The sequence below is a fragment of the Monodelphis domestica genome, chromosome 1 (genome assembly GCF_027887165.1).
Source record: "Monodelphis domestica isolate mMonDom1 chromosome 1, mMonDom1.pri, whole genome shotgun sequence".
NCBI classification, from domain to species: Eukaryota; Metazoa; Chordata; class Mammalia; order Didelphimorphia; family Didelphidae; genus Monodelphis; species Monodelphis domestica.
This window is the reverse complement of record NC_077227.1, coordinates 63,597,716-63,622,694: the sequence shown is the minus strand read 5'-3', so window position 1 is coordinate 63,622,694 and position 24,979 is coordinate 63,597,716. Positions and strand designations below refer to the sequence as shown.

Sequence of the window (24,979 nt, the reverse complement as noted above, 5' to 3'; positions counted from 1 at the left end):
CCTAACACATTGTCCATCTGTTGTGTATGTTTCAATTATAGCTACTAAAGGACTGCATTAATGGAGTATCCATCTACCTACATGCATAGTCTAGGCAATAAGCATTTTATCTTATTTTGTTTTCTAGTATTTATTGTTAGACTAACTTATCTTGAGGAATTATGAATATTATTGAGAAGTCCTTAGAGTTTCTAGGATTTGGTACAATTAGCACAATCATATCAACAAACAGGAACATCCAGAAGATTTTGCCTTTAATAGGAAATTGCTTTTCCATTAGGAGTCTAGGGAAGCATACACAATGACAGTGTCCAATAGCTCTCTCAGAATACAACTTGCATTATTCATCTATGTTAATAATCAGATGGTCATTAAACAATTATTTCTATAGTTACATTTTTCTTTTAAAATTTTTTATTTGATAACTTTTGACTTTGTCAGTTCCATTCACCAAAACATTCCTTCTCTTCTCAGAGTCATCACTGATAACAAAGAATTTTTCATAAAGGAACATCAGTTCATCAAAACTAACCAATATATCAAAGAGTCACTTTTTCCCAAGGAATCTTGTATGATCTCAACATATGTATAAGATGTTTCTTGCTAGATGATGGCTATTAAGGGTATAGTCTTGTTCCAGGGTCTTTTTTGTCATCACCAACCATCAAGAATTTTGAAAAACAAGAAAGATATTATGGGGTTGGAGTGATGGATGTGGAATCAAGAATACATAGGTGCATATTTTCTTCAACACTGGCTATACGACCCATAGAAAGTCATTTAACCTCTGGTTACTTTACTTGTCTGTAAGATGAGGATGACAGTAATAGCTGTCATCAAGAGCTACCTCACAGGTTTGTTGTGAAATTCAGACTAAATAGTATGTGTAGAAAATACTCTGCAGACTTAAAAATATATTATGGTTGTTCATAAATGTTATGTGCTACGTCAGCAAGTAATAAGTCCTTGTCATTAGTGATAAAGGCAACAGATTCACTTGTTAGTCTTGTTGCACAGAGAATTCATGTTCCAGGTATTTTAAAAACTTCATGTAGTGTGGTAGAAAGATCACTGGAGGGATAATAACTTGAAATGGATTGAGAGAAAACCCAGGGAACCAAGAGTGGGACTTTTCTTATTGAACCTATGACCAACCAAAAGGCTTCTAAACAGATCATGAAGACCCCAAAAATATTGAACTGAACCCATGTGTAGAATGAGACTGGGGTCTTAAGCACCAAATTTCAGTAAAGCTGCCAGCAAAGTAGGTGACCAGAGAAGAGTGGCTAAGATGGTGAGGGTTTTTGACTTCATCTCATGTGAACATGCATTGATTACAGCCTCAAGAAGATAAGATTCAAGAGAGACATCATAGCTCTCCAAATAATTTAAAGGCTATCATTTGGAAGAGGAGTGAGATTTATTTTACTTGGAACTAGAAGGGAGAGCTAGAAACAAGGGGTAAAAGTTAGAGATGGGTAGATTTCATCACAAAGTGAAGAAAAACTTCCTAATAATTAGAAATATCCAACTATAGAATGGACAGCATTAATAAATAATGAGATCTCTCTCTCTCTCTCTCTCTCTCTCTCTCTCTCTCTCTCTCTCTCTCTCTCTCTCTTTCTTTCTCTCTCTCTCTCTCTCTCTCTCTCTCTCTCACACACACACACACACACACACACTACAGGTCTTAGAGAAAAGGCTGGATGATGATTCTTAAGTATGTTATAGAGGAGATTCTTGTGCATATGTATTGGATTAAATAGCTTCTATTCTGTTTGAATCTGTGTCTGACCCAGGCTCAAATATCAGCTCCATTTGACATTAGGAAAATTATTTAAAGTCTTTGGTTCTCTTTCTTCTTCTGTAAGTCAATGTTTCTTCTAGCTCCAAATCTGATGATGTCCTCTCAGGTCTTTTAAAATCCTTAGATTCTATGATTCTGTTAATAAAGACTAACCTGAAGGTTCAAGCATGGGATGCAAGGTCAAAGTCAATACTTGGGGCAATCCGTTCATCTTTATTGTTTTTCACTTTTCTATGATAGATCCTTTCACTGCTAGAATGGTTCATTGCAATAATAGTAATGACCCCTCCCATAACATAGTTTCTGTTATTTGATCCTAGAAAGAAAACTCTACTTCCAAATAATGAAAAAAGATGACTGGCTTCATTGAATGTAAAAAAATAAATGAATAAATAACCCTCAGGAATGTTCTCAGGGAGTCCCTTTTCCGTTTTTATAATCCTTCCTGAAATTAGGCCCCAGGTCATCAGCCTATGAATCTCCACTTCAATTAATATCTCCTAATGGATACAGTAAGAGCACTTAACAAAGGCCTTAAAGCCCTGGGCCTCTGGGGACTCCTCTTTCCCAAACTGATTTCCACAAAGTCAACAATTAAAAAGCAAATGGTCCCAGGAAGTTCCTCTACCACCATCACAGTTAGATGTGCTCAAATCTTAAGTGTAAGCATATTCCTGGTGTGTCCAGGACCAACTAGAACAAAGAACAGGACATAAGACAATGGTCTTTGATTCAGAAGAAACTGGCTGCAAATCCTACCTCACACTATTTGTATGACCTTGGGCAAGTCACAGTTAAATGATGGCCCATCCCTCAAATTCTTCATCTCTAAAATGAGGGAGGTTGAACTCAATGGCTTCTAAGGTCCTTTTCAATTCTAAATCTGTAATCCTAGGAGCTTATGAAATCTTCCTGACCTGGCATGAAAAGAACAGTGGAATTAGAGAGCATAAGCCTGCATATAGAAGACGACAGTTCAGCCAGGCTGCCTGAGATCCATGTGACCTGCTGAGCAAGGGTGCCATTTATTGTGGGTAGTAATTTACTATTCTACCTACTGACTCCACTTCAGTCTTGCTAAGCCTAAAAGTATTTCTGGTGATATGGAGTGTTTATATTTGGGAGAGGTGAGTCAGAGGGGAGCACATTCAGTCCTATAGCAGTTGTATAAGCTTGGGTAAGTTATTCCAACTTTCTGAGCCTCAGTGTCTTCATCTAGAAAATGAAGACAATCATTGTTGTTTTACCTTGCCTCACAGATGAGCTAAGACCCTTCTAAACCTCAAGGGTTCTATAACTGTAAGGTAGTTGTTAAATTCACACTAAGGTATAAATGGCTTACCTAAGACAGGAGGAAGTGAGGATTAAACAGGGAGGTACGGTAAGCTTAAAGGGAGTTGGCACTACGCTAGTGGGAAAAAGGCTACAGAAAGGAGAGACCTTGGTGGCAAGCTACTTTGCCAAAGGACAGTCCTAGGTATGAATGGATGTGACTTTCTTCAGAGAAAATGCCTGAAACGTGAAAGGAAAATGAAAGGAATGAGCATTTATTTATTTTATTAGATGTTATTTTAAAAATTTTCCATGGTTACATAATTCATGTTCTCCTCCTCCTCCCATCTTTTCCCTCCCCCATCCTAGAGTTGGCAAGCGATTTTACTGGGTTGTACATATATTATCACTCAAAACCTACTTCCTTATTATTCATTTTTGTAATAGAGTCATCTTCTAAAAACAAAACCCAAAAATCATATAACCAGAATGAGCATTTATTAAGCACCTACTATGATGGGGCAAGAGCTGAGTTAAGTACATTCATTATCTCATTTAATTCTCACAACAACCCTGGGAGGTAGGTGAGATAATTATCCCAATTTTTCAGTTGAGGAAACTGAGGCAGACAGAAGTGAAATGATTTGCCCAAGGTCATACAGCTAACAAGTATAACTGAGGCGTTATTTAAATTTATGTCTTGCTGATTCCAGCTCCAATACTCTATATACTTACATCATCCACCTGCCTCCCACTTTGAAATGCAATGAAGTTCAGAAACCCTTTCTTGAAGAGATGAGAAATACAACTCCTAACCTTCCCACACGTCATCTACCTAGCCTCCAGAGATGGTTAGGGCAAAGTCTATCCAGGCACCTTTCATCATTTCCTAGATCTTTCCAAGTACCTGAGACACCAGAACTTCAATAGCTCTTTGAACTGGGGCCACAGGAGCATCCCAAGGAAGCTAGCCCTCTTACATTGGTGCCATATTAGCCATGCTGGGGTCCCCTCCTCAGGTAGACCTGGCCAGGTGCCCAGCCTCACAGTATTGGTGGTGCAGCATTGGATAGGAGGGAGAGAAACGAGCAGTGCTTTTCTGCCTACCCTGCAGTCTCGGATTCACTGGATGCGCTGCAAAAATTCATCTTTCAAGGAACCATTCATGAATGGAATGACTTTTCCCCTCTGTGAGTCTTGCTGATGGGACATCAGTTCTAATTATTCTACTTGACTAGTGGCATTTGGCTTCCCACTGACAATCAGAAGAAGGAGGAAAGGGGGAAAAGTAATGGGGATTGCAAGAGCAAAACAGTGCTCAGAGGGTTTTATGAATTTCCAGAATCCCCTGGAGGTTGTTTTGACATCAGCACTTGCTTTGTCATAGAAGATAAAGGGATTGCTTAGCTGAAAAACAAAACCAGGATGCTTTCACTTGTCAAGCCCAAGTGTCTGAAAGCAGAACAGAAATGGATTATCAAATATTATTCAGCAGTGACTGGCTAGCCATCCCCAAATTACCGGGGCATTTGAACTGTGATTAAAGGCTAAATCTTCCCAGATTTGCTAAAGGTTCTTTGGAGCTATAGGTATGGAAAACTAAACACAGAGTAGGTCAGCAAGTTATTTGATTCGATGGGAAAGAGGAAAGAATACCCCAAATAGCTCTTCTATAAGTTTATCCATGATGTTTGGAGTCACTAGGATCTGAATTTGAATTTAGCCTCAGACTTTTCTTAGTGATATGAACCTAGGCAAGTCATTCACCCTATCTATTTGCTTAATTGTAAAATGGGGATAATCATAGCACTTGCCTCTCAGGCTTGTTCTAAGGATCAGATTATATATATAGTTTTTAAAACCCTTACCTTCCATCTTGGAATCAATACTGTGTATTTGTTCCAAGGCAGAAGAGTGGTAAGGGCTAGGCAATGGGAGTTAAGTGACTTGCCCAGATTCACACAGCTGGGAAGTATCTGAGGGCAGATTTGAACCCAGGACCTCCTGTCTCTAGGCCTGGCTCTCAATCCACTGAGCTACCCAGCTGCCCCCCAGATTATATATTTTAAAGCCTTTAGTACAGCTCTTGGCACAAAGTAGTTGTTAGTTCAAAGAATCAATTACAAAAGAATTGGAAAACATTTGATACACTTAACTATATGTTCATGGGAAATATACTTGAGAGTTTTAGTGGTCTTCAAATTCAATATGATTCAACTATGGAAAGAGGTCATATAAGCAAATGCAAACAGACTACATGAATAGAAGTATAGTGCCCAGGACAAGGGAGCTTCTAGTACCTCTAGACTTGGAAGTGGTCAGACCAGCAACACCTAGACTATTGACTTGTGGGTGCCACATTTCAGGAATGAATAGCTGGAACTTATCCAGAGAGGATGGAAGACTCAAAACCATAGTGCCCTGAGACTGGTCTAAGTGATGGAGTTGGAGTCAATGAACCTCAGTTCACATCTTTGTTTGGCCATTTATTCTCTGTGTGATCCAGAATAAGGCTTTTCATTTCTTCAGGTCTAAGCTTCCTCCCTTTTAATGACAATATTGGACATTATATAATCTCTACAGTGTTTTCCATCTCAAAAGCTATGACCCTGTGAACTGGAAGCAATTAGCCAGAAGAACAGACAGCGTAGGAGGAACAATGGAATTGTTCTTCAACCATTTCAAGAAGAATTAGATGTATTCTGCTTGTTCTCATGGACTAAACCAAAACAACTGGTGGAACTTTCAGGGAGGTAGATTTTACTCAACCTAAGCTCTCTTCTTATGACAATAGTTATATGAATTGGAATGGAATGCCTTGATGGATAGTGGACTCTTTGACACTGGCAGTATTCACACAATATTTGGATGTCTACTTTTGTGGGCTATTGTAAGGAGCATTCATATTTTGGGTTGGGCTAGATGCTCTTCATATTTGAGATTCTATGATTCTATTTCCCCAGGACATTTTATTAGAATGGGAGCATAGAAGAAAAGTTGGAATCCCAAATGACAAACTATTTGAAGGTTTTAGTGTACAGCAGTTTCATTGTAAGTGTGATAAGGCAAACAAAAATGGAAATACGAATTTCTTGTTGTTCAGTCATTTCAATCATGCCTGACTCTTCATTACTCCATTTGGAGTTTCCTTGGCAAAGATATAGGATTGCTTTGCCATTTTTTTTCAGCAGCTCATTTTTATACATGAGGAAATTGAAGCAGAGTTAAGTGACTTGATCAGATCACACAGCAAGTAATATATGAGGCCTGATTTGAACTAAAAAAATAAGTTTTTCTGACTCCAAACCTGAAACTCTATCCACTGTGCCATTTAGCTGCCCTAAATCTGACCTTATGCTTCATTAAAAGAATAATAGTCCCACTATCCTCTCTGCTTTTGTTGAACCACATATGGAATGTTGCATTCAGTTCTGGGTACCATATTTTAGGGAGAGCATGGACGGGCTGGAATTTGTACTAGAGAACTTACTGAGGAGAAAACCAGGATGGTGAAGGTACAATAGTTCACATCATATGAGTATCAGATGAAGGGATTTGATATGTTTAACTTAGATGAGAGAAGACTTAGGAGGATATGATGACTTCATTCAAATATTAGAAGGGCTATCATGTGAAAGAGGGATTAGACTTGTTTAGTTTGGTCCAGGAAGTGGTTCCTGGAGTAACAAATGAATGAAATCTGCAAAAAAGAAAAATGAAGACTTGGTATTGGAAAAAAATAAAAAAAAAATCTTCCCAATAATTGAGAGACAGCAGGTTCCCATATTTTAAAGGAAAAGCTGAGTGGCCACTTGTAAGTATGTAATAGTGGAGATTGCTTTTGAAAATAGGTTGGCACTGAGACCACTGAGGCCCTTCCAAATATACACTCTGTGAAATTGAGTGTGTCTGAAGCAGAGATTCTTAAAACTCTGGGCCAATGGATCTCAGGGGTTCCATTAGCTTAGATGGGAAGAAAATTACAACATCATTTCAATAGAATCAGTTTCCTTTGTAATCCTACTTTATTTTATGCATTTAAAAAGATGATTCTAAAAAGGCTCCATAGACTTCACTAGATTGACTGCCAAAGAGGTCTATGAGCCAAGAAAAGGTTAAAAACCCTTCATCTAGAGGCAGACAACCAAAGGAAGGTAAATTAAAAGAATTGGAGTTGTTTAGTCTAGAAAAGATACACTCTAGGGATAGCAGAATAATTGCCCAGGTATTTTAAGAGTTGTCATGAAGAAGAGGGATTAAATTTGTGCTTCTTGGCCCTGGCGAATAGACAATGAAGAGAAATTACTTAAAGGTAGGTATATTTCAGCTCTACATACGAGATTTCCTAACTGACTCAAAGTGAAATGTGCTATTTATATTTACAACTTAAATACTTGATCTAAAATGTAAGCTATAGCTACATAAACTTTAAGCTATATAATTTAATTATAATTTAAGCTATATAAACTTCCTAAGACTTCTGGAACATAAGCTATGGCTTAAAACTGCACTAAGAATTTTGGGACCCTCTATAGGTAAAGGTATGAATGACCATGCCTTTTATGAGTTTGTTTTATTTTTGTTTATTTGTTTGGAGACTGGGTCTTTCTCTTCTTGCCCAGGCTGAAAGAATAGTGATCACTCAGAGACTTAATCCCAGTCTTGGTCAGCACGGAATAGTTAACCTATTCTATTTTTTCCCAACCTTAGTCCCTTCATCCTTCATGAGGCAGCTTGATGACCCTTCCATTCCCAGGATATCACCATATTGGTTCTAGACTTAGAATAGCAATTGAATCTAACCCTGCTGAAATTCAGGACTCCCAAACTCAGCATAAGCCTCAGCCTTCCCAGCAGCAGAGATCACAGGTGGGTATCCCCATATCTGGCCTTCTAAGAGATCTTTTTTAATGTAGAAACATCTTTACATATAAAATATTAGTATTTATCTTTTAAATTTTTGAATTCCAAATTATCTCCCTTCTTTCTTCCCTATTCCTTGAGAAAGCAATCGGTTTGATATCAATTTCATTTGTGAAGTCCTTTAAAACATATTTCCAATTTAGCCATGTTACAAAAGAAAACAGATGAAAAAGAAAAAGAAAGTAAGAAAAAAAAAGTTATGCTCCATTCTGTATTCAGAGTATATTAGTTCTCTCTGTGGAGGTGAATAGCATTTTCCATCATGGGTCATTTGGAATTGTCTTGGATTATTGTCTTGATAAGAGTTACTAACTGTTTTGCAGTTGATCACCCTTACAATATTGCTGTAACTGCCTACAATGTTCTCCTGGTTATCACTTTACTTAATGTGAGTTCACACAAATCTTCCTAGGTTTTTCTGAAACTATTCTGTTCATCATTCCTTTTTTTAAAAAAAAAACCTTAAAATATTGGGTATTGGGTAAATAAGACAGAAGAGTGTTAAGAGCTACGGAATGGGCATTAAGTGACTTGCCCAGGGCCACACCGCTAGGCAATGTCTGAGGCCAGGCTTGAACCCAGGATCTTCCATCTCTAGACCTGGATCTCAGTCCACTAAGCCACCTAACTGCCCCTCTGCTCATCATTTCTTATAGTATTTTAGTACTACATCGCAATCATATATCACAACTTATTTAATCATTCCCCCAGTGAATAACATCCCCTCAATTTCTAATTCTTTTCTACCACAAAAAGAGTTGTTATAAATATTTTTCTATTAATAGGTTCTTTCCCCTTTTATCTTTTTTGGGATACTAATAGTGGTATTGCTTGATCAAAGGGTGTGAGCAGTTTTATAACTCTTGGCACAGTTCCAAATTGTTCTCCAGAATGGTTGGACTAATTCACATCTCTACCACTAGTGAATTATTAGTGTCCCAATTTTTCCACATTCCCTCTAGCATTCATCATTTTCTTTTTCTGTCATACTAGTCATACTGATAAGTGTGAAGTGGTATCTTTGAGTTGTCTTGCTTTGCATTCCTATAATCAGTAATGATTTAGAACATTTTTCATATGACTATTAATAGCTCTGATTTCTTCTTATGAAAACTGCCTTTTCAAATCCTTTGGCATTTATCAACTGAAGAATTGCTCTTATTTTTATAGATTTGGCTCGTTTCCTTATATATTTGAAGAATGAGGCCCTTATCAGAGAAAGTTGTTGTAAATGTTTTTCCTCAATTTCCTCTTTTCCTTCTAATTTTGGCTGCATTCGTTTTGTTTGTTTAAAATTCTTTTAATTTCATGCAATCAGAATTATCCAAAATGTCCATATCCTGTGAATCTTTCCATCTCTTATTTGATCATAAATCTTCCCTTATCCATAAATGTGACAGGGACATTTTTCTATGCTTCCATAATTTATTCATGATATCACTCTTTAGGTCTAAATCATTTATCCATTTTGCCATTATCTTGGTATATGGTGTGAAATGTTAGCCTATGCCTAATTTCTGCCAAACTACTTTCCAGTTTTCCAAGCAATGAGAATCAAATTGTGAGTTCTTGCCCCTAAAGCTTACACCTTTGGGTTTATCAAATGCTACATTACTACAATCATTTACTACTCTGTAATGTGTACCTAATCTATTCTACTGATCCACCACTCTGTCTTAATCAATACTAGATTGTTTCCATGATTACATATTTGCAACAGTTTGAGATCTGGTACTGCTAAGTTTCATATATCTAGTTGACTGTAGACAATGTAAAAGCTAAACTGATCATTGAAGAGGAGGTCCAAGGTCTGAACTGGCTAGGCATTCCACTTAGGAAAAGAGGGAAATAGCAGCAACAGAAGGAAGAACGAGTTTCAGGACAAATCTTTGTCTAACACATATAAGATACCAGAGAGATTCTTTCTTTGTCTTCCATTTTTTTTTCCTCTGTGATACTAATCTATTTCCCTAACTTGGGTTATTTAGTTCTTTGTAAATCTAAAGACTAAGAGAAAAAAATCTTCCAGGATAATTCTATAAATAAAAGTCACTGCATTCTCTTTCTCTTATTTGATTTAAAACTAAAAACTTTATTTTCCTTAAAATGTACCTTTAAAAAAGTATCAATGAGCCTGATGAATTGTATTTCAGAGGAGTCAGAATTTTCCATTGTTCCTGAAATTATTCATTCATTCATTTATTAAACATTAAATTAGCACATATGATATTCCAAGGATACAAAAACACAGATACAAGAATGAAACACCCTCCACCCTCAAGAAACATATCTCATGGGGGTAAGAGAGGAAGAAGGATAAGCAACATGTACATAAATACACCAATAAGTAACTCCAAAATAATCACAAAATAATTTGGAGTGGCCCTAACAAATGAATAAATTAGTAAAGGTCTTTTATAAGAGGTGAGACTTGAAGGAACCTAGGGATTCTAAGAATCGGAGATAAGGAGGGAGTACATTCCAGGCATGAAAGACTGAGTAGGCAAAGATATTAGTCCAATCATTAGTTGAATTTGACCAGAATTTGGGCTGTATGCAAGTAAATGATGTTTAATTAACTTGGAGGAGAGACTGGAGAGGGTAGACACTTGAAACAGGGAAACCAGTTATGAGACTATGATCTAGTTTAATGAAAATAAAATCATGCCAGGTAGGCTTTTTTGACTGAATGAAAGCCTACCTTTCCAGGTGTAACTCTGGCAAGGTGATGGGTGAAATTGATGAGTGGAAAACACATAAGCATTGCTTTTGAGAAAGCTAACATAGAACAGTGGATAGAACTCTGGAGATGGAGTCAGAGTTGGAAAGATCAGAGGTCAAATCCCACCTTGTAACACTTTATGTCTAGATGTCACTGGACAAATCATTTGACCTTTATCAGATACAGTTTTCTCTCTGCGAAATGAAACTAATAAGACTATTGAGAGGGCCAAATGGCTGTGCTACTATTCTTCTTGTTATTGTCATCATCGTCATCAACACCATTAATCTCCTGATGAGAAAAGTCAACTCAGGAAGATGAATATTTCCTCAGGGAACTTCTCTCCCAAGATCATGGAGGGTTAATTAAGATTTCCTAATGAATCTCCACCATTCTGGGGAACAATTTTCCCAGCCAATGTTGCTTCGTCAGGTCACAGAAAATGAGTCCAACTTTCTCTAAAGCAAGTATGGACCATTGATGGAGCACAGGATGCCAGAAGAGGGCACTAAGGGGCTTTTGTATTGGGAGGGATGAGAACTCCTGAGGCCGATCAGTCACCTAGGTGGGGCCAGGGACAAGACTCACAAACCTAGATGAGGTGTAGAAGGCCCACTCTTTGCTCCTATCTATACCCATTGGTATTGGAATTCAGGCCTGGAAGGGGAACATAAAATATTGCTTCAGATGTTTGCAGATGGCTAGTAGGAAGCTAGACCTCAAAGGAGACAAAAGTTAGGTGGTTGGACTTGAATTAAAATATAAGCAAAAGGAAAGAGATGTTTGCAGTGACAGGACAAGGGGAGAAATCTTCTTCCTTGACTCCACCAGATTCTCAAGGTTCTATAGAGCTCAGTCACTCTGGATCCTTTTCAGCTTGCATCCTCCTGCATTGTCTAGGAGCCAATAGTGAGCTACTTGTTACACTTTACAGAGAAGCCAGAAACCAAAGGAAACCTGGAAGGTTGATTTTAGGGAGCTGACGGTTACACAGCTGTCCTCAATGGCATGGCCTTCTGTTCGCCATTTCCTCCCTTCCCTCTCCTACCCCCCACACCCTTTCCGAGCATCAGTTGGACAACTCAGAGAACAATAGTTTTAGAGCTGGAAGGAACTTCTGGCAAATATTAGAGAGAACAGCTGACCTTGCAGTCTCCTAGAAATATTTTAGACCCTCAAATGATCTACTTTCCATTCATTCAAGAAATACTTAATAAGATTGTGAAGGGAGTTAAAATGAGGGGGAGAAAATAAGGACAAGAAGCCCTTGTGGAGAAAGGTGTCAGGGGAAGAGATAGAAAATTTAGATCATATATAATTCCTGCCTTCATGGGGTTATGGTCTAGTAGGGGATCAATAACATCATAACTATAGAGTTTGAAAGGAATTCAGAAGTCATTTCCTCTCAGAAGTTCAAATCCTCATTATACAAGAAAGGAAAATAAGATTCTGAGTCATTAAGAAGCCAGCCCAGAGTGAAGAGGTAAGGGTAGAAACCCCAAAGAAACAGTGACAAGTACTTTGATGGCTTCTTAGCCTCATAAAATATCAACTACAGGCTGAAGGTCACTAAACCAAGCAGAAGACCCATTTTCCCATCAGAAGGGATAAGGAAGTGGAATCATGGGATATCCACCTCCTTACCTCCCAAAAATAACTTAGTACCAGTACACTCCCTCTCCCCACAATGGAAACAGCATTACTCACAATGCCACAGATGGAGATAGCACATATTACTCTATAACTAGGTTCTTTAGACCACCAGGGTTTCACACTTTCTTTTTCCCATTAATTCTGAATTAGTTTAGATGGTGCAGGATGATAGCTGGAGGTTTAGAATTTTTTTTCCCTGCAAAAGGAAAAAAAACAATGATGTTGAAAAGATGTCTGAAGGATAGGGCTGGGAAGGTCTCTGTAGCCCTAGCTGTCAATTAATGGTCCTTACTCTCTTTATAAATTGGACCCTTTTGGACAGAAAAGATTCCCAAAGTGAGGTTGGGTTGATATATCTCAATATCTCTTTTTCTTTGGTATGGGCTTGCAGAGTATTATCACGAGACTTGAGTAATCTAACTAAACTCAAACCCAGAGGCAGACAATGGTCCTTGATCCTCTGCAACATTCTGATTAAAGAAAGGGAAAAGAAAAGAAAGGGTCTATAAGAAGCTTAGCATCTCTTTTTTTCCTGCTCCTTCTTCCTCCCTCCTCACCCCCAAACTCCTGAGGCCTTTTACTATCTAGTCCATGTTTTTCCCCAGAATCAGTAGCATTAAATTCTAGTGGACTAATACCTAGAGGAGGAGATGCATTACTATGGAATGAAAAAAGGGATTGGGAGATGGAGGTGGGCAGGCTGACAGAAAAGAAAGGAAAAAACATATGAAATGAATCAGTAACTGCTGAAACTGGCACTGCCAACTATCCCCTTTGCAAGTAGGGTCATTTCATTAAAGGCAAGGATCCCTAACTAGTCAATCTAAAATCAACCAGCTGAACTTTAATACTAAGATAAATTTCCAATTGGCACAGTTCCTGGAAGGAGATCGGTTTCTAACCACATTGCAGCATTGCAAGTGACCTGGCCTGAACTTCTCAGGGTCTGAGTTCTCCCATCATAGACCTTATTACTCCATAACATCCAATTCAAGCTGTCTCTGAATTTTTTGGAGCACCAACAATGTGCAATGCATTGGCAACAGACTTCCAAAATGACCTCCATGTTCTGGGATTCCATGAGGCTTCATATTTGGGGAAGTTTAGAAACCTATGATCTTCTTTGAGCGCCACCTCTTACTAAGTGCTGATCATCAACCTTTGTCAAGTGATCTGATTTCCCTCCATGGTCCTTTGTTTCTTCATCTGTGAAATGTGGACATAGAGTTAAATGGTCTTTAAATCCCTAACCAGCTATCAAATTTCTATAAGTCATAAGATTTAGAGACCTTGAGAGTAATTTAGTCAAATTCATTCATTTTATATAAAGGGAAACTGAGGCTTAGAGAAATTAAATAGCTTGCCCAAGGTCACCCAATAATGATAATAATAATGACAAGCAACAAGTAAATGGCTACAACATGGAATTGTGGAAATGGAAGGGTTTGTGATATTAATTCAAGATTGACAAACCTCTAGAAATTTAAGTATTGTTAAAGAATCCAGATTTAGTAATCAATATTGATTGTGTAAAGAAATGGCAGAAATGATGTAATATATCCCAATAGACTATAGTAATATTCAGCATCTGACAATTACCCAGCAAGACATGAACTGGTAGTTAGAATTATATATCAGCATTGCTATATTTCACGGATGTAGAAATGATAAGATCCCCATACTACAAACAAAAAGCCCAAAATATCTGAGAGAAATAAAAAAATAACTCAAATTGGAATTGTATCTTTATTACTATCTGAACTGATACCTACAACTGCCCAGATGTGGCATTGAGCCATAACACTTAAGAACAATTTTCTTAATAGATGTTACCATGTCAAATGCCCAGAATTCCCAAGATACGTGCAAAGAAAAGTTTTCAAAATAAAGAGACCTAGAGGAGAAAACCAAAATCAAATAAGATCTGGATGAAGTGCACATCTTCTCTGGTATCTTTATCTCCCCCTGGAAACATGCTGAGGATCTTCTCCATGAACCTCTAAGAGATGTTTGCATCCCAATATGTATATTCAGCTACAAAAAGGAGTTATTTTATCCACCTGTGCAAGAGTTCACAGAACATGAAATATAAAATAATAATACAAGGATAATGATTTGTCCTAAGATTAAATCTCTAAGGTTGATTTTGAACCTGGGTCTTGCTGCCTCCTAAAAGTTAAAGGCTCTCTCCATTATGCCATGTTATGCAATCTCAAGGAATAGATAAATCACTCAAGCCAGTGTGTGAATGTACTTCATGTGATTCCAATTCCAGAGCTCCTTCCATTATAAAGTATTATTTTATATTCTATAAATTTATCATTTCTCTCACCCTGCAACTAGGAAATATAGACCTACAGTTGGTGTCCATTCTGCAAATGGCTAGATGTTCTAGTGAGAACTATACATACCTGGCTTAGGTGATGTATGTAGCCAGTTGAAGTTGAAGATATACCATTGCCAGAACTCACAAATCTGTCAGCATAACTTCCTCTTGAGAGTAAAAGGCCTAATTAATACTAAGGAATAGAATTATAAAACATTGTCTAGTGGGGAGAGGGAGTTCCAGTTTTGTTTAACTCTTAAAATACAATAGTCACAGATGGCAACTTTGTCTTGGACTCCTTACTCTCAGTCTCCTTGGGTTGAACTCCAATGGCAAAACTTGAGAAAATTTTTCTACTGGATTTCTGGGAAGGTTATTGCAAACTGCTAACTTAGGTCATGACTTCAAGGGCTTCCTTCACTTAAGGAGAAAAGATGCATAAAAATAAAAGGTGTGTGGCTCTCAGCTATTCTCCCAAGCTCACTTCCAGGATCCTCTGCTGCAGTCGCATCCCTTAGACAAGATGGTAAAGGCTGGAGTGAACAGATTTGGCCGCATTGGACTCCTGGAGACCAGGGCAGCATTCAACTGCAGTGGAGTAGAAGTTGTGGTCATCTATGGCCCCTTCATTTACCTAAACTACTTGGTTTACATGTTCCAAAATTATTCCATCCATGGCAAGTTCAAATACACTGTAAAAGCAGAGAAGGGAAAGCTGGTGATCAATGGAAAATCCATTACCATCTTCTAGGAGCGGGATCCTGCCAACATTAAATGGGGAGATACTGGAGTTGGAGTATGTTGTGGTGTCTTTACCAACATGGAAAAGGCTGGGGCTCACTTGAAGGGTGGATCCAAGCACGTCATTATCTCTGCCCCTTCTGCCGATGCCCCAATGTTCGTGATGGGGGGTGAACCATGAGAAATGCAATAATTCCCTCAAGTTCATCAGTAATGCCTCCTGCACTACCAACTGCTTGGCCTCCTTGGCCAAGGTCATTCATGACAACTTTGGCATTGTGGAAGGACTCATGACCACAGTTCATGCCATTACCACTACCAAAAGACAGTAGATTGCCCCCTCTGGCAAGCTGTGGCATGATGGGCATGGGGCTGCCCAAAATATCATCCCTGCTTCCACTGGTTCTGCCAAGGCTGTGGGCAAGGTCATATCCAAGCTGAACAGGAAGTTCACAGGCATGGCCTTCTGTGTTCCTGCTCCCAATGTGTCCATGTTGGATCTGTCTTGCCACTTGGAGAAAGCTGCCAAATATGACGATATTAAGAAGGTGGTAAAGCAAGCTGCAGAGGGATCCTTGAAGGGCATCTTGGGCTACACAGAGGACTATGTTGTATCCTGTGACTTTAACAGTGCCACTCACTCTTCTACCTTTGATGCTGGTGCTGGCATTGCCCTCAACAACCATTTTGTCAGGCGCATTTCTTGGTATGACAATGAGTATGGTTACAGCCACCATGTAGTAGATCTCATGATGTACATGGCCTCCAAGGAGTAAAGTGGAAAGCCATGGATCTTCATCTCCAGCCAAAAAAGAGAGTAGTTCCATTGGGGAGCCCACATCCATAATAACCTATGTCCCTATGTTGGGGACCCTCACCCCATTCACATCCCTGCCCCAAAGCACCCCTGGAGTGGGGGAGTGGGGAGTATAGAGTCCTATCTTGTGTACCATCAATAAAGTCACCATATTCAGTGAAAAAATAAATAAAAGTAAAAAAATGTGTACAATAAAACAAAGAACCCACATGTATCATCATGAATGATATTTAATCTAGGAGAAGAGGATCACCAGCAGCTAACCTTGTTCATAGAATAGGCGAATAGATGGCTACTTGTTTGGTATGGGTTCAAGGACACCAATAAAACCTAAAATATGGCTTCCCTGACTTCTGGTTGCTATCCTCCCCTCAAGAGGGAACAGAACTTTTCAATCTACAATGACAGGTAAAATGCAATGTGCGAATTCTATTCTTGGCCATTCCTCTCATGAATCCACCACTAGATGCAAGCCAAGATGATGGAAACTGTCCTCCAATTTCCTGTAAAGGTCATAGGATATCAATCAATGTAGCTCATTCTGCTATGTGAGGAGTGCTTCTTAATTGTTCCTGGTCATACATCTTTAACATCCTTTACCCTTACCTCCCCCAAACAAGTCTTCATTTCTAATTGGTGGTAGCCTACTTGAGTCTACAATGCCCCTTTCTATTGCCCTTTGGGTAACACTCAACTCTAATTCTTCAGAGACTAGTGCCCTAGAACTCCAAGCCCTAGAGCCTCACCTAAAGAATATCGTCTCTAAAAAAACAGACCTTTCTTTCAGGAAGAAGCCTAGTATCATTAAAAAATAATGTCTAATATCAGGCACCCATGAGCCATTGGATGGGAGGCAGCCAGGGAAGATGGGTGTGGCAAACCACTTTTCAAGTTTGTGGAAAACTCGAATAACTTGAAGCCACCATCATTTCACTCTTGAGAGCGACTTTACAGATCATCTAGTTTAATTGTCTCATTGTAAAGAAGAGAAAATTGAATCTCTAAGAGGTAAATGACTTGGGCCAGGTCACACAGTTGGTTAGAGGGAGAACCAAGAAGAGAGCATAGATTCTATTATTCCAGCCAGTGGCTCTCACCACTTCCACAAAGGAAATCACTATATTGAAGCATCTCCCCATCTTGGGAAAAGGAAGTAATAAAGTAGGTATCCCCAATATTCGTTTGCTCTTTACCTACCATCTTACCCCTGAGACCATCACTGTATTGGGATTCTATCACCAGCAGCCAAATATAGGGCACATAAATAAAGCCTTCCCTGATCCCTTCAGCTCCTAGTACCCTTTCACCTCCAAATTACTTCACTGTGTATGCCTTCTATACATACTTATACATTTCTATACTCATTTGTATATTTACATGTGGAATCCCCAGAGAGAATGTAAGCTCTTTGAGGATAGGGATTATTTCCTTCTCTGGGATTTGCATCTCCAAAGTCTAGGGCACAGTTGTTGATTAGTAAATATTAATTAATTTTTTAAAAAACTTATGAGTCATTTCAGAAGTTTGCTAAACACAAAACATTTACAAATAGAAAAAAGTAAGCTGAATTGCCATTTTGACAGTCAGATTGTTTAGAGACAAAGTATTTATAGGCACAGAACCCCATTAAATTATAGATTAAAGAAAAATATAAGAGTAGAAACCCTCCCTCCCATCAACTTAATTTCTACTAATTAGAGGAAAGAGAGAGAACTATCAGTCTGGAAGACTGAGACAGTGTGGACAGCGGCCAGGCTTTTTACAATGCTTGGAGAGGAATTTGGCTTAGAAATTTGATTGACCCTTGGGGTGAATGACCTCTTGAAATCAATCTGGGCCTGTCTCCAGAAGACTAGGTCACTGGACAGAGTATCTGTGGGTTCAAGCCACTGCCTTTCCCCCAGTCCCCTTTGTGGAAACAATACAGATTCCCACAAAGAGAGACATTTTTAGAGAAAATTTCCCTATGCCTTTTTCACACTATTGCCACCCACTCTGGTGAGACTATTATATTCAGACATTGAGGTCCAATCCAGGGAATGAAACACACCCAGAGGTTTCCTAATCCCCCTCAACTCCAGCTGTATCTTAACTGACACCAAAATCTGGCCAAGTAAATTTTTGAGAAAACTTTTGGGCTGTCCTCAGCAAGAAAAAAAATTTCCAAAGGATCAGGCAACCTCTGAAGTCCTTGGAGAGTTCCCAGGATGAAGCAAGGAACAGCTGGCCTGTGAAAAGGTTACCATAAAGTCAGGCATGTTCACAAGTCCTAAGCACCAACTCTCTCTTGGCCCCCATGATGAGAAATATCAACTCCAACATGAAAAGGTTTACAAGAACCCAAGGGTTTGTTTTGGAAATCTCCACTTAAGCTATTAAGGCACCACTAAACAACATCTATAGTAGAGGCAACAGAGCTACTGTAAGTAGTCAACAAATATGTTTTGGGTTGAGCTGGCTAAAATTGACATAGCAATGGAAAAAAGCACCAGCAGACATAGCCTTTGTATTAGCCACAGAGCAATTACCTAAAAACACTTTTTGGGAAAGTCCCATGTTATAAAGGTCATCCCATTCAGTCCTCTGCTTCCAAGCCAGACTGTGTTCAAACCAGCCAAGGCAAGAGTCTCAGCTCCATTTAAAATACTTCTGCAAAAGGAAATTATATAACCACCCAACAATCAAATTCAGTCTGTCAGAAATAGAACTCATCCTCTTCCCCCTTAAAACCAGTTCTCCTACAAACTTCCCCCTTTCTGTAGCTGGCACTACCCTCCAGTCAGCCACTAGACTCATGACCTCAGGGTCATTCTTAGTTGGCAAGTTTTCTTAATTCTATATCTTCCACATCTCTTAAATGTGTTTGCTTCTTTCCACTTACACAACCACTTCCATAGTTTGGAGAGCAGACTCGTGATAGGACTATTCGAATAGTCCAAGGCTCTCCCTTCTATCCTCTATACAACCACCAAAATAACCATTCCAGACATCAGTTTATGTTCCTCCCCAGTCAAGGATCTTCAGTAATTCCCCATTGCCTCAAAGATTGAGGTAAACTCCTCAATCCAAGTTTTAATTTAAAGCCCTTCACAGTGAGAATCCACGTTACCTTTCTAGACTATTTTGTGTTACTCCTACTTACCTGCTTTAAACTCCAGTGGAACACTCTGCTTGCTGTTCCATGTATTTACCCTTCTATCTCTGGCTTCCGTATCTTTGAATAAGCTGTCATATACCTGAAATGTTCTTCCTTCCCATCACAGCTTCTTAGAATTCTTGCCTTTCCCTCTGGACTATCAGGAGCCTTCTCTTGGACTTGCTTGTCTGAATCCCTTCACTCTTCCACTAAGCCACAATATGTAAGCCCCTTCAGCATAGGGGCCATTTTTTTTATTTTGCCTTTGTATAGTTGCAGATGTGCAATAAAAAGTTGTTCCAGTAGAGATTGACAACCTAAATTTCGAAGTCTCATTATCAGGAAGTATCTTCTAAGCCAACTCAAACTTCTCTTCTTTCAGCTTAAATCCATCGCTCTGACCCTGGATAGGGATGGAGAAAGTCTAGTCAATGTCCTCTATGGGAGAACCAAAGTTCTCAAAGTTTGTTACCAATCTTCTAGGTTAATCACAGTATACCAAAATTCTGGTATATGACAAGCAACAAAATATTTCTAAAACCTAGCCAAGGACCCATTTGTCCTTACTGGTATTCAGTCATTTTTAAGTCGTGTCCAAGACCCTATTTGGGATTTTCTTGGTAAAGAAATTGAAATGAATTGTCATTTCCTTCTCCAGCTCATTTTACAAATGAGGAATTAAGGCAAACAGGGTCAACTGACTTTTCCATGGTCACACAACTAGTAAGTGTCTGAGGCTAGATTTGAAATCAGAGGTTTCCTAAGTCTTCCTGGTTCCAGGCTCAGGACTCTATCCAATGTACCACCTAGTTGCCCCTAAGGTCCCATTTATATCAGAACAAAAAATCCAAAACAAATGAACAAATAAAAAATACAGTGTATAAGAGGGAAGACTTTTGGAGTTCATGAAATCACAATTCTACTAATATACAACTTCTAGTTGGGTAACTTTAGGTAAGGTACTTAAACTCTCTGTGCCTCAGTTTCACTATCTTTAAAATGAGGAGATTCACCTCAATGGTCTGTAACATCCCTTTGAGCTCAAAATCTATGACTATAGAAACCAATGGTCTAACCCCTTTGAAGTTGGATTTCTTTAAAAGTGTCTAACATTCTTGGGTTCTGGGATCTGGGGAGTGAAATGCATTATAGTACCTCAGTCAGTCACCTTCATATATGAGATGAATAAATTGTGTCAAGGAATTCAAGGAATTCATGAAAGGAATCACTTAGGCAGCAATTAAGCTGGATTCCCTAACTGTCAGATCATGATTTCCTTGTTTCTATCATTTGATATTTTTTGGGCAATAAACAATGAATTGGGCCCTGGTCAGACCTGTCCATCTCCACTACTTTTGACATTATTCCTTCCCACAAGCACAAGGTCAAAAAGCAGGCAGACAGATAAAAGAAGGGCACATAGCACTGAAGCTCAGCTTCTTTCCCCATGAGTAATTTAGGGTTCTCTAATTAACATCAATTAGAAATACATGCCTCCTCTAGTTAGCTGTTTCCTCACTCAGGACAAGGTTTCCACCTTTAAGTTTTTATAGATCCTGCCTCCTTAACCTTCTAGATCCTTGCCATGTAGTAATCAAAAGAGAGAAGATCACCAAAATTAAAGAATGTTCAATCTGAAAGAGACATTAGAAGAGACATATTCTAATCCAGGAGTTCTTAACCATTTTTTCAGTCCTCAACATCTTTTTTTGTGGCAGTCTAGTAGCCAATGGATCTCTTTTCAGAATAACATTTTTAAATGCAAAAAAGCAAACAAAAAATCAATAAAACAAATACAAGATTACAAAATAAATCAAATATAAGTAATAATAAAGAAAGATGCATTTTTTCCCTTCTGTGTTCACAGACTTCCTTAAATCTATCCACATATCCCTAGAGACCAGATTTCTGAATATCCCACTTTAAGCATCCCTGTTCTTATCTAAATTCTTTCATATTATAGGTGAGGAATCCAAGGCTCAAGGCTCCCTAGTTAGTCATTGGCACATCTGAAACTAAGACCCATATCTCCTAATTCTCATTTGAGTGCTCTTTCCAGAATTTAGTACAATCTCTTGCACATTAGAAATGTTTGTGGAATTAATCAGAACTGAATTCCACTAAGCCAAGTAGCAACAGAAAGGAAATAAACCTGATTCTATCAGCAGTGCCATAATTTATTGTGAATAAATTGTAAAGGCATATATGTCTTCAGAAGCAAAATATTTAGTGGATATCTAGTAAAAGGATTCTACAACCATTAATAGAAAATGGAATATGGTGGATGGTAGAGAAAATGTTCAACCCTCTTACTCAGAATAGATTGCTTTGATGAGAGATGTGAGTCTAAACTTCTGAACTGCGGGGTGGCCAAAGATGAATCTTCTGATAAAGTTCACTCCAGAAGTCAATAGGAATGTCCAAGGTGCTGTGCTTTCCCAAAGTACATTAGAAGAAGGACTTCCCTTTCCCTGCCTGACTATGAGCTGCTTAGGACCCCAAGGTTTAGTAATGATGGTCAAACAAGGGAGTAGGGATGATGGAGGCATGCACAACTCAATGAGGATAAAGTCTATTCTAAACTACAGTGTAAGTTCACGGAAGTTTCCTGCCTCCTCCTTAAGAACATGACCCTGGGGTATAACTCAGCTTAGAAGAAAAGCTGCCTGGGAGAATTTGTGATTTGATTAAATAGACTGACCACTTTTCCTATATGATTTATTGAGTTCTGGAGCACTTTCATCATCTTATATCAACCCACTTTTTCTCCTTCTTTCCCATGACTTCCCAAAGCTTACTTTTGCCTCCAGCCAGATTGATCTATTCACTGTCCCCTCAGACACTCTTATGGTTTTCTTGCCTCCATACCTTTGCTGATACCATCCTTCCTACTCCCATCTCCCCCCACCCCATCAGTATCATCCCCCAAATACTACCTTCCTTCTTCCTTTCCACTAATCAAATTAGAGAATCGTAGAGTTGTAAGGAACCCTGGGCCATCTAGTCCAATATCTTCACTTCATAGATGAGGAACCAAGGTTGTTTTTTTCCAATTCATCTGCTGTCTGTTTGTTTAATTTTTAGTCAGATATTAAACATTTATAATTTTTAATACATCAAAACAAATATGTGCAAAGTTACAAATCTATAAAACATCTTTATATTATTAAATGCATGCAAATTTCAAAGACTACTTTCCCTGGTGCACTGTGGACTCCAGCAGGAGTCCATTCAGCATGTGGTGCTCTAAGCCTCCATGGAATGGGCCTCTGGGATCCTGGAAAGACAGAATACATTGGATACTACTCTGGGTGACAATTCACTGACTTGCCCAAGGTTATATGGGGAGCAAGCAGCAGAAATGGGATTTGAATCCAAGTCCTCTGACTCTAAATCAATTGATCTTTCTACTGACTCCTGATACAGCCTTCAAGATCCAGCTCACATATGACTTCCTCCAGGGAGACTTCCAGGATTATTCATTTCAATGGACATTTATTAAACACCTACAATGCTCGATAGCCCTGTACTAGAAAGTAAGGATACAAGGACAAAAACAAATGTCAGGAAGACCTGAATTTGAATCTAGCCTCACCAACTACATGTGACTTGGAGCAAGACATTTAAACTCTCAGCCTCTGTTCCCTCACCTGTAAGAAAAATCTAGAAAACTAGATGATCTCTCATGTCCTTCCAGCTCTACATTTATAATCCTAACTACAGCACATGAATCTGCCCAACTATACTATTCAATTCAATTCACAAATCATTTCTTTATTTAGCTACTATATGACAATTGCTGGGTTAAGCACTCAACTATTTGCCATAGCTTCTCCAGCTGAGGGTAGGACACCACTAAAGTGGGTTATGTATGTTCCTAAAAGAGTACGCTTGACTACACTCTAACTTTGGTCAGACCGTACCTGAATCTAGGATACTGTGTTCTGGGTTCCATATTTTAAGGAAAATGATGATAAGGTAGAGGGTATGCAGAGGCAGGTGACTAAGATGGCAAGACTCCTTAAGACTCCTCCAAATGATAGGGTGAGAAAACTGGAGATAGTAAGCTTGGAGAAGAAAAGGCAATGGGTATATGATGATTACTATCAAAGACTGAAAGGGTATCCCTTGGAAAAGGGAAGAGACTTAGTCTTCATTATCCTGAGAAAAGAGAACTAAGAGTAACAGCTGGAAACTTCAGGGAAGCAGATTTTGACTAAATTTGTGAAAAAAACTTTCTATACATAAAGCAGTCCAAACGTGGGAGTGAGATTCCCATCAGTTGAGGAAGCCAGGTCACCACTAGAGCAGATTTTGCAAGTGAACGTTTATTGAGTGCTTACTAAGTTCCAACCACTAAACTACACTCTGGTGATACAAGTAAATTCAAACAATACAGTTCCTATTCTCAAGGACCTTATATTCTAATGAGTGAAGACAGTCCATCAAAGGAACCTAGACAGGAACGGGGCAAGACAGCTAGTGTGGAGGTAGAATAGACAGCAGACTGAGCCCAGAAGAGAAGTGAGAAGCTTGGCTGGAGCCTCTGCTGCTCTGGTGGTTCCCAGCTACTACTCACACCAATCATCCCGTCAGGCTTAGGATCAAGTCACCCTCAGAGGACTAAGACAGGCAGGAACAGACTGTCTGTGACACAGACAGACAGGGAACTGGAAGGCAGAGTTCAGTTTGAATTCAACAACCTCTGAAATCTCTTCCATCTCCCAGAAGATAAGATTCCATCCATTCTAGACTTGGTGCTGCCCAGTTTAGGGTGCTAATATTTAATCTATTTCTAATACTTTCCACATCATTTCATTTGGTCCTCTTAGTTCTCTAAGGTGGAAGAGAGTCTGAAGAAGGTACAAAGATTGGCCCCAGATCACACAGCCAGGAAGTATCTGGAGCAGTTTTTGAACTTGGGTCTTCCTCATTCCAAGTCTCCTCTAATTGCTTTCTAGACACCCTTCTCAGTTTCAAGGGTATTGACTAAACTGAGAAGCAATGAATTGATCAGCTCCTCTATGGTGACTGTCCCAAGCAGGCTTTATGCTCTTTTTTCTTTCTGCTTCTGCTCCCTTGGACTGAGATAGTTTCCCTCTTTCTGCTGATTTCCTACCTGATCCTTGAAGTTCACCTCAAATGCCCCTTCCTTCAGGAAGCCTTCTCTGATCCTTCCAGTCCATAATAGCCTCCCCCCTCAGACCTCATGTGTCATTTTGCTCTATCCTTCTCACATGCTGTTATCACCATTTGAATCTTGTCCCTCTCAAAGACTTAACGCTCCACAAGAACAGAGACTTTCTCAGCTTATCTTTTGGTCTCCACAAGAGACTATCAATCAGTGTCAGTACTTATTATGTGCCTGCTCTGTGCCAAGTAAAGTGCTAAGCATGGATGTTGGCCTTTACACCACATTGTACAATAGAAAGAATGTCTGATTTGGAGTCAGGAGTCCTGAATTCAAAACCATCTCTGACACATCCTACCTACAAAACATTGGGAAAATCACTTCTCCTCCTTCAGGGTCTCAGCTTTCTTATGAGGGAATGATACTAGTAAAGGGTCAATAAACTCTGTCC

General features: G+C 39.0%; 1 protein-coding gene and 1 pseudogene across 1 annotated transcript in view; both read left to right on the top strand.

The window, feature by feature from the left end:
- The window catches only part of RASGEF1A (RasGEF domain family member 1A), a 333,690-nt gene that overhangs the window by 161,977 nt on the left and 146,734 nt on the right, over positions 1–24,979 (top strand). The gene's annotated exons all lie outside the window — the stretch shown is intronic.
- Positions 457–24,979, top strand: LOC130454622 (glyceraldehyde-3-phosphate dehydrogenase-like; annotated as a pseudogene).